At 44.1% G+C, this 18,160-nt stretch overlaps 1 long non-coding RNA gene across 1 annotated transcript; it reads left to right on the forward strand.

Moving 5' to 3' along the window:
* The first annotated feature begins 6,560 nt into the window (after positions 1–6,560).
* Positions 6,561–17,581, forward strand: LOC139356522 (uncharacterized). The gene is made up of 3 exons (XR_011608496.1): positions 6,561–6,718; positions 13,152–13,363; positions 17,186–17,581. It is a non-coding gene; the product is annotated as an uncharacterized lncRNA (long non-coding RNA).
* Positions 17,582–18,160: the final 579 nt, after the last annotated feature.

The following is an 18,160-nucleotide window of genomic DNA, read 5'->3' on the forward strand; positions in this document are numbered from 1 at the left end:
CTAAACAGTTGATGTTCCTTGTCACTGGATATACCACTAATCACAGCTGCTATGGCATTTGTAAGTGAAGATGAGTTATGAAAGGCGGTATGTAAGTAGGTGGAAGTCATATCATGCAAACTGATAGGCTTTTCTGAATCTAATTGTATTAGGATAGGCTAGGTAATGCTGCAGCAATAAACCCCTAAAATTCAGTGGCTTGATTCTCACTTTCATCACATGGATTAGGCAGTCATCTTTGGCAGCTCTCCTCCAGGTAGTGATTCAGGGATCAAGACTCCTTCCATTTTGAATACACAACCTCCTAGGTAATTGAGGAAAGGAAAGAAGATTATGGATGATTGCACAGGGAATCTCATGGCCAAACCTGGAAGTGGTAGGATATGCTTGTTTACCTCCCATTGGCCAAGACCTAGTCACATGTCCTCAAACTAACTAAAGATTGTGGGAAATAAAAGATTGTAATAGAATTCTATGAATACATAGCATTATCTCTGCCACACCCACCAAAGTGTCCAATAAAGGGAGCAGACAATGTGAAATGGCAACTCTCTAAAACAAACTCCTATTTACAGTTGAATTTGGAAAATCCAACATTTTCAGCTTCAAGCCCCAGCTTTGAGGATTAGATTTCCTTTGCAGTATATGTGCTGGTGGAAATATCAAACATTGGCAATATTTACCAAGCCTTTGGCTGTTGATAAATGCCCCTAGAGCCTGTTTGACCCTCTCCTGGGTTTTTCAAAGCTTTCTGCAGTCTGTGGATCCTGGGGGTCTCAAGTTTGAATCAAGAAATCCTGAGAAAGAAAAGAAGCTATCTGGCTTTAAACTGTTCCCAGACGAGGAGGCTCTTAGCGCCTAAGCCTCAAGGGGAGAGACACTCTGCTTGAGAGACTGTCTGAGCCAACACCTGGAAGAGATTGATTGAGAGACAGTTAATATGGCTGTGTGATTTATGAGGAGGAGATATTGCAGCCAAGGTGCAGGCTGTGGCGGGGCGGGGGCGGGGGTGGCAGAATAGGGAGAGTACAGGCAATGTTAGGTACTTACTGCAGGGTCAGGAAACACTTGATAAAGTTCTACAGTGGAGCTTATTGCTGAGGAAGGAAGGAAGCCCGCAGGCAGTATTGGGAGCTGGCTCCAAGTCTAAGTGGGGAGGGGGCTGTGGCATGTGAGGTGCTTCCCCGTGGATGCCGGTTTCTATGGGACCCTGGGCTCAGCCTCGCCGCCTCACATCCATCATGTGAATGAATGGTTCCACATGAAATATCACATCTGTCAGGAGTCCTCTGTGCTTGCTGCGTCCATGGCTTCGGCCTCAGCTTATGTCTATCCAGAGTCTATTTTGTGCCAAGTGCTTCATTCACACACGTGTCTGAAACCAGACATCTCTTGGAGAGTAAGCGTTCCTCAGTGCTCTCTGCACCTCGCTTCCCTTTTCTGAATTAATAACAACCGTCTCTTGCAGATGCATAGCTGATCCTTATGCTCTTTAGGATGTATTTGTGACTTTCTGTAAATTTCCCTTTAATAATCTATACTTCAGGTTCCCATCTGCAAAATGGGGATAAGCAGATCTTTTTTGCTTCCCTCACAGGACTTTGTAAAGATGAGATGCATAATACTAGTTCCTTGCTTAACATCAAGGATCTTAGAGCCAAACAGACTTGGGTTTGAGCTCTGGCTCCACTCCTTACTAGCTGCGTAGCCATGAGCAAATCACTTGACTTCTCTGAGACAGTCTCAGCTTATTCATCTATAAAATAAGCCATACCTCCCTCTTAAGGCCATATGGAATGAATACAATGATATAGGTAAACTGCTTACCCCAGGGGCTTGTACACATCATGAACTCAACAAATGACACATAAACTAATGACTGCTGCTGATAATAACAACAGATAAAAGGCATGCACAAGAGAGTGTTTGCGAACATAAGCAATTGTTACCATTGACTATACACCCAGGGATCATGGCAAGCTCTGTGAAAGAGAGAAGTTCTAGAATCTCCACAAACCTTTTTAGGGATTCCTTTAGCAGGTTTCGCACATCCTGGCCAAACACCTATTTACCAGTTGGAGAACAGACCCTGAAAAGGTCTATATTTAGCTTGCATTGTATACAGAATATTTCTCTGAGAAGCTCCATTATGTATAGCTTCATAGGTCAGTGGAAGAGACATTGAAATAGATAATGGCACCTTATGGAGTCAGTACAACAGGGACAGAGCAACCCTGAAGAGAGTGACGAGAGGATTATTTCTGGAATGATTTAGGATAGACTTCCAGGAGGCGATGACATTAGAGCTGGATTTGCAAAGATACTAGGAATTTTGCAGGTACTTTTTAAGATTCCTGATTGTTTTATTAGTGGATGCACAGAATGCCTATACATTTTCTTGGCTGATAGTGTCGTTTGTATCTCCAGGGAAGACTGAGAGTTCTCCCAAAATACCTAAGTGCTGGGAAGGATGAATAATGGAGAAAGGAAGAATCAAAGTTGTAAGGTGAATTTTTTGTATAAATTACTTGTAGCGGCCCCCTTGGAGTTTTCACTGCCCTACATTTATTCTCCCTTTTTATAGCAGAATTTTCCAGTTTTTCCTTAAGAGAACCACTGATTCTCTGCTATCATTGTGGTTTAGGTGGAGTTGACCCTTCTGTCCAGCTCACGGTGTGTCCATGCCTCTCAAGCCTGGCCAATCAGGAAAGTCAGTTCATCAGTCTTAATGATTGGCTTAGGGATGGTCATGTGACCAGGCCAAGGCGATTCAGCCTTGGTAGTTTTTCAGGTACTGTTGGAAAGACAAGTTCTCTCTCTCTGAAGGTCTTAAAGCTGAGTGGCGAAATCTATTGTACAACATGGTGAGTATAGTTAATAATAATGTACTGCATTCTTGAAAATTGCTAAGAGAGTAGACTTTGATTTTTCACTGCAAAAAAAAAGTATGGTAGGTAATGTGTATGTTAACGAACTTGATTTAGTAATTCCACACTGTACACGTTTCAAAACATCATGTTGTACATGATAAATATGTACAATTATTATTACTATTGTTGGACATAGGGCCTTACTCTGCAGCCCAGGCTGGAGTGCAGTGAGATGATCGTGGCTCACTGCAGCCTCAACTTTGCAGGCTCAAGTGATCCTCCCACCTCAGCCGCCAGAGTAGCTGGGACCACAGGCACATGTCACCATGACCGGCTAATTTTTTAATTTTTTTGATAGAGATGAGGGTTTCACTATGTTGCTCAGGCTGGCCTTGAACTCACGAACTCAAGCAATCTTCCTACCTCGGCCTCCCAAAGTGCTCAAATTATAGGCGTGATCCACCATGCCTGGCCTATACAATTTTTATTTGCCAATTAAAATAATAAACAGTAAAATGTGGGGAAAGTTGGGTAAATGCAAACTTGAAGTTTAAGGAGCCACCATATGAAGACGGTTGGACTGGGAATAAAGCTAATAGGGAAGAGAACAGAGCTTAGCCGAGAAGAGAGAGCAAGTCCTGATGACATTGACATGCTCTGGCTCTTCAGATACTTGAGTGTCTCATCTCTTATGTTTGAGTTGGGTTTCGGTTGCTTGCCATCACAAGAATTCTAAACAGTATGCCATTTAGTCTGCAAATATTGATTGACGCTGACTACATGCTAGACACTAAGGATAGCACTGTGTTGCAGGTTGAATTCACCCAGGAGGCTGACTCTGAGATGGAGATTACTATGTGAGATGAGAAAGAAGGAAGCAAGATTAGACAGCAGGAGAGAGTGAGCAGTGGTGCAGTTATAAGATGTTGGTAGACCCACAGGGACTGCTGGAACTGGGACCGCCTTTCCGAGTTGTCCTGAGTTGGAAGAAAGAGACCAGCATGAACCAGTCATTGGATGTTGGCTGAGGGAATGTAACCTTGAGAGAAAAAGCAATTTAGCCAAGGGCAGTTCCAGGGAGGCTACCAGCTGGCAATCAGCTGGCAATATTCCCAGCAGGTGAGGGAATAATGCTTCTATCCAAGGTGGGATCTGGACAATCAGCACAGTGCCCACTACAGCATCGACCCTGCTCTCAGTTGCTCACCATCTAAGGTAGCATCTTTCTAGTTTTTTGTGCCTCGCATACTCAGCTCTGCATATTCTTTAAATGTCTGCCACTGTGAGTTAGATAAAGAACAAGAGAGGAAGGAGAGGTGAGTGGAGGAGAAAGACTGCTGGAGGAGGCAGACAGCCACATAATTAGACAGGGACTTGAGAATCTTGGCCTTCCAGGAAATATGGAGTCCACCACTCAGAAAGAGAAAAACACCAGCCTGCTGCACTGGGGCTCCACAAGAGCGGGAGCTCTGTTGTTTGCTGAGCTATCCCCGGTACCTAGTAGTGGAGCTGGCATGGAGTATGTGCTCAATAAATGTGTATAGTCTGGACTGAGCCCTCTCTTACACACTGTCCCCTTTAACTCTCAAAATGACCCTGCGAAGTAGGTAGATTTCCTGAGTCTCTTTTTGCAAATAATGAAAGAAACTTAAAGGGATAGATAACAGAGCCAGGCTTCACATTCCGGTCTGTTAGATTTCAAAGCTCTTGTTCGGGCTATTCTCCATAAGAATACTCACCTTAGACCTTTTTGCATGGAAAGAAATGTGGACTCAAGGATAGAAATAGAAATGGAGCTGTCATAGTCCAAGTTTCAGAGCCTAAGCCCTCAATTTGCAGAGGAAAAGGGGCAGGGGGTGGGAAAGAGAAAGAAATGAAATCATTCATTTAAAAAATTTCTTTATTCAGCAAACATTAAAAAATACCACATGTAAAACACTAAAATATTTAATAATACATTTTAAACAGGAAAACATTTTATAATAATATATTTATGACATAAGAATATTCAATAATACATTTTAAATATGTATATAAATACACATATTAAAACACTTGGTACTGTAATAATACATTTAAGACCTTAAAACATTTAGTGATGATTGTAATTATTATTAGAATTATTGAGTTTGGCCTAGACTATACACAGCTGTCGCATTTAATCCTTGCGTGGATTCTAGGAGGGAAGTTCTATTATGATCCCTGTGTACTGATGAAGAAGCTGGCTTTAGAGAGTACAAATCACTTGTCAAAAATCACACATGGGTCAGTGGAGTTTGAATCTAGAAAGTCTGATGCCCCGCTCTGCTCACACCCAGATCTGTGCTGGTTTTAGGGATAAGAAACTAGATGAAACAATGCCTCATGTTGCCAGGAGCTCAGTCTAGTGGAGAACCAACCACTCAGTAGGGACAGAGAAAAGGGCCAGGGATGGGGTCTGAGGAAGTATGGTGGCTGTTCATGGAGCTCACAGGACTGCTGGCTTGTCCATTTTGCTTTGCTTTCATCAGTCCTCCCTCTCCTTAAGTGGCAAATAGAAGTGAGTACTCATCTTCCATCTTTCATTCAATCAGTTATTTGTTTGTTGAATTTATTCATTCAACAAACCTAGTTTACAACCAAGCGTTGTTCTAGATTTTAGAAACACGGAAGTGAACAAGACAGATAAGGACTCTGCCCTCCTGGGGCCTACATTCCAGGGTGGGGAGGACGGGGAGTGCTGTCAATAAGCCGTCAAATATCTAAACTAACAAGGTAATTTATCATGATGAAAAGAAAACAAACAGGGAGATGTGATGCTCTAGGTTGAGTAGTCAGGGAAGGCTTCTTGGATGAGGTGACAACTGGGTTAAGAATTTGATGGTTGAGAAGAAAGCACCCATGGAGACATCTGGTGGAGGCTTCTGGATGTGGGACTGACCACTTGCCATGTCTTCATCATAGGAGAGGAAGAAACTAAGCTCCCAGCCTCAAGCTGAGAAGACTAAGTGTAGAGATTTTGTTGACCAGCCCAAGAACAAAGAAAACTGTGTCTTCCCACATCAGCTGCTGCTAAAGAGTGGAAAGCCTTCTCCTAGTTGGGGCAGTTAGGGCCCTTCCTGCTGGGCATTCAAGGTTCTGTCCGTTCTTCCAGAAGCCAGCCTGGAACTTCCCAGAGGACCACGGGGGCATGTCAGCTCTGAGTTAAAGGCCAGGAGGCAGCCTGTGCCCACTCTGCACTGGGGCTAAGAGAAGTAACTCAAAAGGCGCTCCCCTCAGGGTCTTCTACAAAAAGACAGCAAAACCAGGCTCAGATCCCAAGAAAGCTTTCGTAAGCTTTTCCTTGCCTCCAGATAATAAAGACAGCTGCTTTGAAACCAATTTGGCTTCTTTGTTTTTATAGGGGAATGAGTTTGCTCATAGCTCCCAGGGACTGGAGGGTCATAGAAGAGCGCAGATGCTGTGTTATTAGTTCTCGGGTGAGGCTGACCATAATAACACGCAGCAAGCCCTGGTTACCGCCTGTTTAGGCTGCGGGGGCTGGTAGTTACTAGGGTGTTCTGGTCTTATAATAAAAATAATAGAAGGAAAGATAAACTCCATCCCGCCCAGTGGTGTTGGTCATGCTCTGTGAGTTTTTCTTACTGGGTTCTCAATTGCTATGGTAACTATGGTAGCATGGTTACCAAGTGGTAGTTTGTTGGGGCTGGTTAGGCTTTGGGCTTTGGGATGCCTTTGACCTAGATTCAAATCCTGGCTCTGCCTCTTATTATCATATAATCTTGACTATGTGTATGTAATCTGTCTGATGCTGAATTTCCTCATCTGAGAAACGAGGATGGTAATGACGATGACCTGTATTAATGGAGGTATGAATGAAACACAGCACTTAGCACAGTGTCTGCGACATTGTAAACCCTCAGCAACTGAGAATTGGTGTTTCTCCTAATACTGTTATTTATGATAGTAATAGTCTTAGCAGGCATCATAATTAGTAACAGGAGGTCATGACACATTTCCAGATGAGGAAACTGAGGCACTGAGCGATAGGTATGTTGCTTTAGTGAAACCTTGCCATTGTCCGTGTCAGTAATGGGCTTTACAGACCCAAAGAGTGGGATTTAAAAAGTCTTCCCCATAAATAAACGAGAAGAAAGCAATCTCTTGGCCCCGGAGACCACTTCCCAGCCTAGGATAAGCAAGTAAGATATTTACGACGCAGCCTCCATAGAGGGGACATTGTTCTGGGTGAGCTGAATGGGCGGTGGTCAGACCACATCTAAAATGCTTCAACTGGTTTTTGCTGTGGCTTTTTCATAAAGAAAGATCTTATTGCCTCTGAGAGAGAACAGTGGGATAATTCCAGGTGGTAGCATGGCTCTGAAAAAACCCAGGAGAATATTGCAAGCGAGGTAGGATTTGGGAGGGGAGCAAGATGAATTACGTCCTCTAGCTTGCAAGGAAAGGAGAGGAAAGCAGAGAAATGGAATTAAAGCTAGTGAGGGAAACCAGCCAAAGGCCTTCGGGCATAGTAGCAGTAACGATGACAGTAATCGAAGTTGGCAATTATGAAGCACCTACTGTGTGCTCTGTTCTCATCGACACAGATTTTAGTTTTCTCCTTGATCTTAAAACAATTTGGTAAAAGAGATACTGATTTTCTGGTTTTGCAGATGCGGAAAGTAAGGCCTAGAAAAGTGAAGTCATTCTCCACTGAGCCCCGGATTCCAGTTCAAGCTTGGCTGGCTGCTTTCAAAGCCCATTTTTCCACCCACTATCAGATTGTGGAGCCAGACTAATGAAAGTGGAGTGGAGAAATCTACCCTAAGGAAAGGGAAGCCTGCTTTTGTGAGAGTGTGGGGTGCGTGCTTGGCTCATCCCAACGTGTTGGCCTCCTGGCTAGCAGGAGGAATTAATTCTGGCCTCTGCAGCAGCCCTTGCTTCCTTGCCAAAAGGCAAGAGGCTGGAGTCCTGCTTGCAGCTCCCTCCTCCTGCCACCTACACATCCATGAGTCACTTCCAAGGGTGGAGAAGCCTTTGAAGTCGGTAGTGACGCCGTGGAGGGTGAAGGCTTCGGAGAACTGAAGAGGTGAACACAGGGCCAGCAGATAAGCAACCTAAACAACCAAGAGTGCACTCCCAGGCACAGAATGAAGAATTTCCGACAACGAGTTTTTGCCTGGCTTTTGCTTAGTCTAGTTTTTAGAGCTATGAAGGATGATGTTCCTGAACTTGGCTAAGCCAGAAATGGAAGAAGCTGTTAGCTCAGCAGTAGTCTATGAGCTTTCCCCCAGAGTTAGAGCTCTGGGATCTCTTGCCTCAGTTGGGGCTTGCCTGTAGCTTTCTCTCTCTCTCTTTCTGTATTGAATAAATCAATCTAGGGCTGACAAGAGTCCTAGGAGATGCATTTTATGCGAGTGTCCATTTTTCTTCTGAGAGTATTCAAAGTCTTCATTGGAGCCTGTGGGATCCCTCCTTGAAAAAGTTAAACCTTGTTGGAAATAAACAAATGAAAGGAATGCAAGTAGTTACCACCTAGGTAGAGGAATGCCAATTACTTTTCATTAATAATAAAATAATAATGAGTCACCTCTCATCTTAGCAGTGTTCTCTCAGAAGTAAACCCCAAGACAAGTATCTGAGTGCTCATAAATTTTTATTTCAGCCGGGCGCGGTGGCTCAAGCCTGTAATCCCAGCACTTTGGGAGGCCGAGACGGGCGGATCACGAGGCCAGGAGATCGAGAGACGATCCCGGCTAACACGGTGAAACCCCGTCTCTACTAAAAAATACAAAAAAAAACTAGCCGGACGAGGTGGCGGGCGCCTGTAGTCCCAGCTACTCGGGAGGCTGAGGCAGGAGAACGGCGTAAACCCAGGAGGCGGAGCTTGCAGTGAGCTGAGATCCGGCCACTGCACTCCAGGCTGGGTGACAGAGCAAGACTCCGTCTCAAAAAAAAAAAAAAAAAAAAAAAAAAAAAAATTATTTCATTTTGTTTTGCTCTTGGAGGTGATTCCAGTAAGCACCAGTAAGGGAGTAGAGAAATTCGAAAGTCGAGAAGTGAATACAGCATGTGTTCATAAGTAGGTTACTATGATGGGAAACTGAGGCTCACTCCTGCTGGGGAACTCTGAGACACAGTACAGAACGTACCTTGGAGTTGTCCCACCTGAGGGATAAAAAGATAGAGTACATGTCTTCCAACCCCAGTCTGTCATTGTCCGAGGGCTGTTCCTGGGAGCGTCACCTCCCCAGAACCTCGGGAGGAGATTCCAGGAGAAGCCCTCAAAGGGAGAGTTGTGGATGCCTGCATTGGAGCCATCAGCATGCACAGGAATGGTGTGCACTGGGAGCTTATGGGTGAACTCCCAATGGTGTATACTATATCTATAAATTCACATTTGTTTGTTTCATCTCTGAATGCAATTGCTTATTGGAGACCCAGCTCCCAAGATGACAGCCTTGGATTTTGCAATAAATTAGAATCAAGGCTCATATAATATTAATAATAGAAGTATTTACATAAATGCTGTGGGCTTACAGGTGAGCTGCTAGGCTGAAGCATCATAAAACATTTCATTGCACAGAAAATAAATATGTGCCAATGTGGCAGAAGAACTACAGGAAATGTGAAATTAAGGGACTTTAAAATCAGACTAGATTTCTATAGCTAGCCTGAAAGTAAAGAGCTTGGGTTTTGGATTCAGATAGTTTGAATTGCAGGTCTGATACTTTTGCAACCTTCAACAAGTTGCGTAACCCCTTGAGCTTCAGTTTTTGTCTTTTTTTTTTTTTAAACTGTCAAATGGTAAAAGTTCCTATCATAAACAATTATTGTGAGAATGAATTGAGGTAATGCTCAATACCTCAAGACAATAGTTAAAGATGGCATTATTTGTTTATAATTCTTTCTTCTTTCGCCACGCTTGTCATGGTTTACTGTATCAGGAATATACTTCCTTGCCCCATGGACTTCAGTCTCGCTCCTGTGGTTTACTTTGCCTAATAGATGTGAGCAGATGTACTCTATATCCCATCTGAGTAGAAACTTTAAATGTGCTTATATAGTATTGGTTTGTTCCTTTGTACTCCTGCCCTGAACCATGAGAAGAACATGCCTTAAGTGGTTGGTGAAGCTTTAACTTGGGTTTCAAAGTGATGGATACATAGATAATAACTGAATTCAATCCCATAGCCTGAAGCTGAGGCATACTAGCTAATCACAGGCCAATGAGTGATTAACTGGTATCTTGCCCAAGATCATCCAGTCAATTCGGATAAAAGTAGAGACCAGAACCTAGGCCTTCTGACTCCCAACTCAGTACTTATTTGAGGCAGAGGCAGTAATCATTCTCTTTCTTCTTCAATTAAAGTCATATATTTTGCGGGGGAGTAAGATGATGTCAAGTTAAAAAGCAATTATACTTTGCAGCATCCTTGCAGTAGGGATGGCAAATGAGATAGATATAAGCAGAAGTCATTGGGTGGAACTTCCAGAGAGCTTTTGCCCCTTCTTCCTTTCCTTCCTCTTCCTAATGTGATGGCTGGAGCTCTAGCAACCACCTGCGATCATGAGGCAACCTTGAGGATGAAAGCCAGTGCTAAGGATGGCAGAGCAGAAAAACACAGGCAACCTGAGACACTGACTATGTCACTTGCTAGCCTTTGTTTCTTAACTCCAGGGAGCACTATTCATTGTTTATGCTGTGAACAGAGGTCCCTGGAGTTAGGCAACATGGTTGCTACAGAGCTACAGAGCTCTACCTACCTCTGTAGTTTTTGTTGTTGTTGTTGTTGTTGTTGTTGTTTTTGAGATGGAGTCTCTCTCTATTGCCCAGGCTGGAGTGCAGTGGTGTGACCTCAGCTCACTGCAACCTCTGCCTCCTGGGTTCAAGCGACTCTCCTCCCTCAGCCTCCTGAGTAGCTGGGACTACAGATGTGTGCCCCCACATCCAGCTAATTTTTGTATTTTTAGTAGAGACAGGGTTTCACCATGTTGGCCAGGATGGTCTTGATCTCTTGACCTCGTGATCTGCCCACCTCGGCCTCCAAAAGTGCTGGGATTACAGGTGTGAGCCACTGCACCTGGCCTGTACTTTTCTTTTTTATATGAGATAAGACAAATCCCTATCTTGCTAGTCCTAGATCTCTTTGACTAGTAGAGTAATGCAATCCGGACAGACACTAGACTCACATGCCCAGGAATCTTCCCTTTGCCCCTTCCCATCCATTCTACATCTTACTCCACCCATGTGGCTGCCCTGTAAAGATGCTATCATTTGACTTCTTGTCTCTGGCTCCCAACTGGATTCAGACAATGGGATGCACCATAAGTGATGTGAGGGGTAGGGGACAGTGAAGTTGGGACCTTTGTTTCCCTGGTTCCTTCACTGCCAGGTTGCCTAGGGCTGGCGGTGTCTTGACCAGAAGTCTCAGCTTTTGTCAGGAGACCTCTCTTCTCTCTTTCTGTCTGAGTTTCAATGACATTCTCTTTCTTTGCTCCTTCAGGACTAGTAAGACCACTAGCTCCTCAGTGTCTCTGATGTGCCCCTCCACCCCTTGCTGATTTCCTTAGTCCTGCCCACACCTTTATGAATAGCATCCTTAAATTCTCGCAGTTACTGCATTTGACTGGCCCGGTTTCCTGCCAACAAATGTCATCGGAATTCCTGCTGATAGTTTTTCAATTCATGCTGGCTGGGACTTCTCTTTCCAGTCTCTCTCCTAGTTTCTCTCTTTGATAGACTTGCTTGAGTCTCTATTCTTGTTTCTCCTATTACCCTAAGAACTTTTCTACTCCTAAACACTGTCCAGATTCATTATTATTGTTGTAAAAACCACCATGCAGTGAATATTTACTATATACCAAGCACCAGATAGGGTATTTTATGTACATTTTCTTGTTTAGTCACCACAAGAAGACAGTGAGGTGGGTCTTACACCTATTCTACAGATGAGGAAAGGAAGTTCCCCCGACCAAGTGACTTACCCAAGGTCACAGAGCTAAGAGAGTGGTAGGGCTAGGATTGGAATGCAGGGTTCTCCAGTTCCAGTGCAGTGTTACTAGGCATGATACTGCCTTGTCTCTGATTTGAAAATAAATATAACCATGACCCTGGTTGTCATGTTAACTCTGAATACATTAGGATATTCCCCGAGGAGGGAATCTGGTGGTGAATTGGAGATCAATAGCAGAGGTGGCTGGGGTCTCTTTTGTCCTAAATTGTGCATACTACCCACCAAGGCATGCAAATTCAAATATGCACACACACACTCACACATGCACACACCTTCAAACGTGCACACACATGAACATGTTCACATACTCACACCTACACATTCTTCTCACATGCACTTTCATACACACACTCACACATACTTATACACTCAAACATGTTAACATTCTCACACACTCTCATATGCACACACTCAAACCTAATCACACATGCACATTCTTACACACACACACTCAAACATGTCCACACACACATGCACACATCTTCACACACACATACACACTCACATGTGCACACAGGTTTACATACATACTCAGAGTTCTCTCCCACACTCACACACACTTTCATATATACACACTCATGCAGTCAAACATACACATGTACACTCCTACATACATATACACTCAAACATGTACACATACACATTCTTATACACTCTCACATACATGCACACAGAATCTCTCACATTCTCACATGCACACACTCAAACATGCTCACACACTCGCATGCACACACACACTCGCATGCACACACTTGCATGCACACACACACTCGCATGCACACACTTGCATGCACACACTCGCATGCACACACACACTCACATGCATATACACACATGCACACACACATGCATGCACACACACATTCACGCACACACACACTGACATGCACACACAATCACATGCACACACACTTGCATGCAACACACGGGCACCTCTCCATGTCTGAGAGGCCCTCACACCTCCCGGCCCTTCCTTGGCAGAGGATGCCTAATTCTGCAGCAGGTGGGGACGTTTCTGCTCAAGGCTCTTTTTGACTTACAACTTAAAAATAAGCCCTCTAGCTCTAGGCACCCTGGCTCTGTCAGTTTCCCCAAACTTCACACCCTGACTGGTTCCAAAGAAAACTTCACCCAGGCCCAGGGAGCCAGAACACGATGGAGATGTCACCTGTGTGTTTCACTGGAACTGTTGTGTCTGAGGCCTTGGCTGGCACATGTGTCCCTCCACGCCTCGGTCCCAGGTAAGCAGGGTTGAGGTGTGACAGGTTCTTTCTCTTCTCTCAAGCCAGCTGGGTGTCAGCGTAATGAACCAGTGAACATCCACGCTCCCGTATGGGGCTAAGGAAGGATGAAGAATCCAGCAGGAAAGACTGAGAGCACATGGCTTCAGAACTGAACTTTGGCACCAGATACACCTCAAACCAACTCTGGCACTAATGTTGGCGTGTCCCGTTCCTGGAATGCCTTTATTCTGTTCAAGATTCAGTTTCCTGACCAGTAAGTGGGGACAGTAGTAGCAGCTTCTGGTGGTTTCTGTGAGGGTTAATGGAGATAATGCACATGAAATGCTGATGCTAGTATCTGCCACATAGTAAGGTCCTAGGGGAAAAGGGGGAGTTTATTTCGAAAAGAAAATAGACAAGGAGGAGAACCCAGAGTCCTGATCACAGACTGCAGGTTGCTTTAATCTCTCCCGGGGCTTGAGATACCAAGAGAGTCTGCCAATTTTAACACACAGCTGCTTTTTGAATTTGGTAAAGTTGCGTCTTCTAAGCTGCTGGAGGTATGTAAAGTATAGGCCACACTGGCTGTTTAATTTGACCAGTACAGGTAAACAGGAAAATGTTCAGACACCAAAATTCAGGACCTCTTGTTACCCCTTCTTAGTAGTGACTGACTTGGGGACTGCAGCATTTTGCCTCTGTTTGTATTTTCTCTGAATCAAATTTGAACCTGACACTTTAGTGGTGGGTAGATGAAGGAACGTAGGTATGTTATTTCCCTGATCGGTGCCTCAGTTTCTTCATCTGTAAAATGGGTGTAATACTATTTATGTCACAAGGTAAAGACGTAAAACCCCTCACACAGTGTTAGGTACATAATAGGTGTTTAATAAGTTCCTATTCATAAAAAACGTAGCTTTCAGTTGTAGAAACAGTTAATAAGCATCTTGGAGAAGACGTTTCTATGTTATATAGATTTCCTCCAAGTGTCTGAGGAAGTGAGTCATGTGAACATTACTCACAAGATAAAGAGGTAAAACCCCTCACACAGGATTAGGTACATAACAGGTGCTCAATGATAAGTTCCTATTCATATAAAAGTAGCTCTCAGTTGTAGAAAAAGCTAATAAGCAACTTGGAGAAGATGTTTCTATGTTACATAGGTTTCTTCCAAGTGTCTGAGGGAGTACATTCTTTGTGGACTTGGACAGAGGACTACAAATTTTAAACATTTTTCACTTTCACCAGTATAAAAAAAATTGAGAGTTGGGTACAGAGGCACCTGTGCCTGTAGTCCCAGCTACTTGGGAAGCAGAGGCAGGAGGATCTGTTGAGTCCAGGAGCTCAAGACCAGCCTGGGTGATACAGCAAGACCCCCATCTCAAAAATAAAACAAAAGTTAGGATGGATGATATATACCTATACATGTTCATGTACATTAGGTTTATACATATATATGCAGCAACAGAAAACCAAACACTACATGTTCTCACTTATAAGTGGGAGCTGAACCATGAGAACACATGGACACAGGGAGGAGAACAACACTCCCCAGGGCTTGTCACAGGAGGGGTGGGTAGAGGAGAGCATCAAGAAAAATAGCTAATGCATGCGGGCTTCATACCTAGGTGATGAGTTGATGGGTGCAGCGAACCACCATGGCACACGTTTGCCTATGTGACAGACCTGCACATCCTGCACATATATCCCAGAACTTAAAATAAAATAAAAATAAAAATAAAGTTTTAAAACCCCATTATGACTAGATGCAAAAATTAGAAATGAAAGGGATGAGCTACAAAATAAATAGAAGTTCTGGTATCTTCCCTCAAACCCAAAAGGATTATTTTATGTACACTGCTTTGCACACCACTGTCCAGGTCCTCGCTGTTTAAAGTGCGGTCCTGAACTGGGAGCATTAGCATCACCTGGGAACTGGTTAGAGCTGCTGAATCCCAGGCCCTACCCTGGACCCACCAAATTAGAGTCCCCTGGTGAGCGGGTGCAACATTAAAGTCTGGGAACCACTGCTTTCAGGAACATAACTGGGGGTAACCCTTCCATTTTAAGTTTCTTTATCTGTCTTATTACTTCTCCTTGTTACTTGAAGTTGGATGAGTTCTTAGCTTTAACTAGCATATAGGAAATTAGCTGGACCCCTTCAGCATTGCACCAAGTTCTGTCAAACCTGGCTTGAAAGAGACTGCCCATGCCAAGCTTGATGAATGTTTTTCATTTGGCCTATATTTAGCAGTGCCAGCCAATTTGGAGACATCCCCAAAGAAGAGGTTTCTGCTCTCCATAGTTTGAAACATGATTGCCAAGCAATACCATAAATCTGCTTCAGAAAGGACTGGCAATTTTTTGGGGGGGGTAGGGGGGAGGTTCAAAAAAGCTAGCAAAACTAATCCCTGGCTGTTCCTTGAAGTGGACGCAGATGGAAATAAAATCTTTCCACAAAGTGAGCTTTGGCCCCACTTCCTTATTTCTGGTCCAAAAATGACTTTCAGAGAGCATGTTAACAAGAGCTCTGGCTGGAACTCGGAAAGGCAGGCCTGCAGTGAAGAGGTGGAGGAGGCTGTGTCACCAGGGAAGCACGCTAATGGGCTGGGCTGCACAAACATTATTTTTTAATTCTGAGGGTAAAAGCAACTGGTAGAGAATTCATCAAACTCTAGACAGGAAAAGGGCTTGATTTCTGCTGCCCTGGCCCTGCCCAGAGCTCAGGATGGAGTTGAGTCACCTCCAGTTATTTGGAACCCAGCAAAAGACAGGACTCTGCTTACCAGCAGGACTGGTGGACTTTATGGATTCAGGAGTGGGGTGGCCAGGCCATTTGTCCAGACTGAAGTCTGTAAAGGGGCTTTCTAGAGACTTGCTGGTAGATGGTAGGATTACACCAGGCAGTACCATGATGCAATGTGCCTTTCTTCTTCTCCACCCTAGTTTTCTCCCATTGGGCCGCCATGTTGAAAGCCAACATGAGTGTAAGGGAGACAAATTATGGAGAGGGACTCTTCTTGTTCCTTTTGTGTCTGTTTTTCTCAAATCTACTTCCTGCTCTTCCTTGCCTCGCTCCTTTCCAGTGGATGGCTGACTGCTACAAATTACAGCTCCCAATGTCCCTTGCTTCTGGTTGGGTTCAGCCAATGTAAGTCTGCCATGGAGGATTGGCAGATTGGAGGATGGGATGGTGGGAGATGTTAAGGTCATTCTCCCATACTTCACACTCTGTCTTTTGGTGTGGTGGAGACTCCAGCAGTGGCTGTATTTCCCACATGGTTCCAGCTTCATCTGTGTTCCTCCATGGCCCCAGCTCCCACTGGATAATGCCTATTTCTGAGCTCTAGTAATACCACCTCCTCCCTCACTCGCTCCTGTCCCAGGGTTGTAGCAGATTTCTGCTCTTGCAAGTCTCCGAGGTGTTTCCCATGTCCTGTTTGTCTTTTCAGCTCTTTCAACACCTTTGTAACTAGTGAACTACATTAAATCCTTTCTTTCGAGCCACCTGGTTGGGTGCCTCCATCTTCCAGAATAGACACTAACCAATAAACATTTAGACTTTACAGCAACAATTTGAATCACATCAAATGAGTAAGCAGCCGTAAAGCATTCTATCACTTTGCAGTTCATGCTAACTTAAACAGCTTGTTTCAAAGACACAAGTTATGCCAGTGATTTGAAAGAAAAGCTGAACAGCAAAACAAATGGTAAGCTTCTGGAGGCTTCCGATATCTAGGTAGCAAGAGCTACTATCCTTAAAATATAAGGTTTGAGATGATTAATCAGCTCTTGTTGCTTTCCATGAGTGTTTCAGGATATTCATTGTTCTTTTCTTACAAGAGAGAAGGTCTCATTTGCTTATTTTGGGTCACTCAACAACTAATTGACCATACACCACAAGGTGTCTTGACTGACAGTCCCACCAAAACTGCAAACAACGGGGAAAGGAACCTGTATTAGAGAACAGCATAAGTTGCTATAAGAAAGGGTCTCACAATATGTATCTTAAACAAGATGAAAGTTCATTTCTACTGTCCTAGAGCTGTTTGGGGTAGGTGCATTCCTCTTCTTAACTTGTAACTTCTATGTCTAGGTACAAGGATGCCTGCTCCTCCAGCCATCATTGCACACCAGCCAGCAGGAAGGAAGACAATGAAAGGGGAGGACCCTTTTCTTTCAAAACAGCATCTGGAAGTTGTGCTCACATCCCACTGGCCAATATCTAGTGAACATGACCATTCCTGGTTGCATGGGAAGCTGCAAAACACATTAGCTAGGTGGTCATGGGCTCTGATCAAGCTCTCTTACCATGCAAGGAGATAACAGATACTGGAGGAAAATCATCAGTTTAACTACAAATGTTATTCAAAGGAAAACTGAGATGCTGCTCTCAGAAGAAGTAGGCATCCAAATCAACACAGACCACTAAAAAAGCACTTATGTTCGAGGCACTCTGGATTTGCTGTTTTACATAGGACACTCTCTTTAATTAATTAAAAGAACTGTTATAGACTGAATGTTTGTGTCCTTCACAAATTCATGTGTTGAAATCCCAATCCCCAATGTGATAGTTTTAGAAGGTGGGGCCTTTGGGAGGTGATGAGGTCAGGAAGAGGGACCTCTCGTGAATGGGATTGACAGCTCTATTGAAAGAGACACAGAGAGCTTGGCCCTCTCCGTCTGCTCTCTACCATGTGAGGATATAATGAGATGGCTATCTGTGAACCAGGACAAAGGCTCTACCAAGAATCTGACCTGGCTAGCACCCTCATCTAGGGCCTTCAGCCTCCAGAACTGTGAGAAATAAACGTCTGTTGTTTAAGCCACCTAATCTATGGTATTTTGCTGTAGCAGTCTGAACAAAGGCAGAAGCTAACTCAGAAGCATCTCCCTATTTAAAACTCCAGGGATCTCCACTGCGCTCAGGACAATATCCATACTCCTCCAATAGCCTACAAGCACCCTCACGACACAGGCTCTGCCTACTTTACAGCTTTATGATAGAATCATACTCAATTGCCTGATGAGATCTGACTCCAACTCCTCCTTTGAAACCCTGTGAGTACGC

This window comes from Macaca nemestrina, chromosome 10 (genome assembly GCF_043159975.1).
Source record: "Macaca nemestrina isolate mMacNem1 chromosome 10, mMacNem.hap1, whole genome shotgun sequence".
In the NCBI taxonomy this organism is placed as follows: Eukaryota; Metazoa; Chordata; class Mammalia; order Primates; family Cercopithecidae; genus Macaca; species Macaca nemestrina.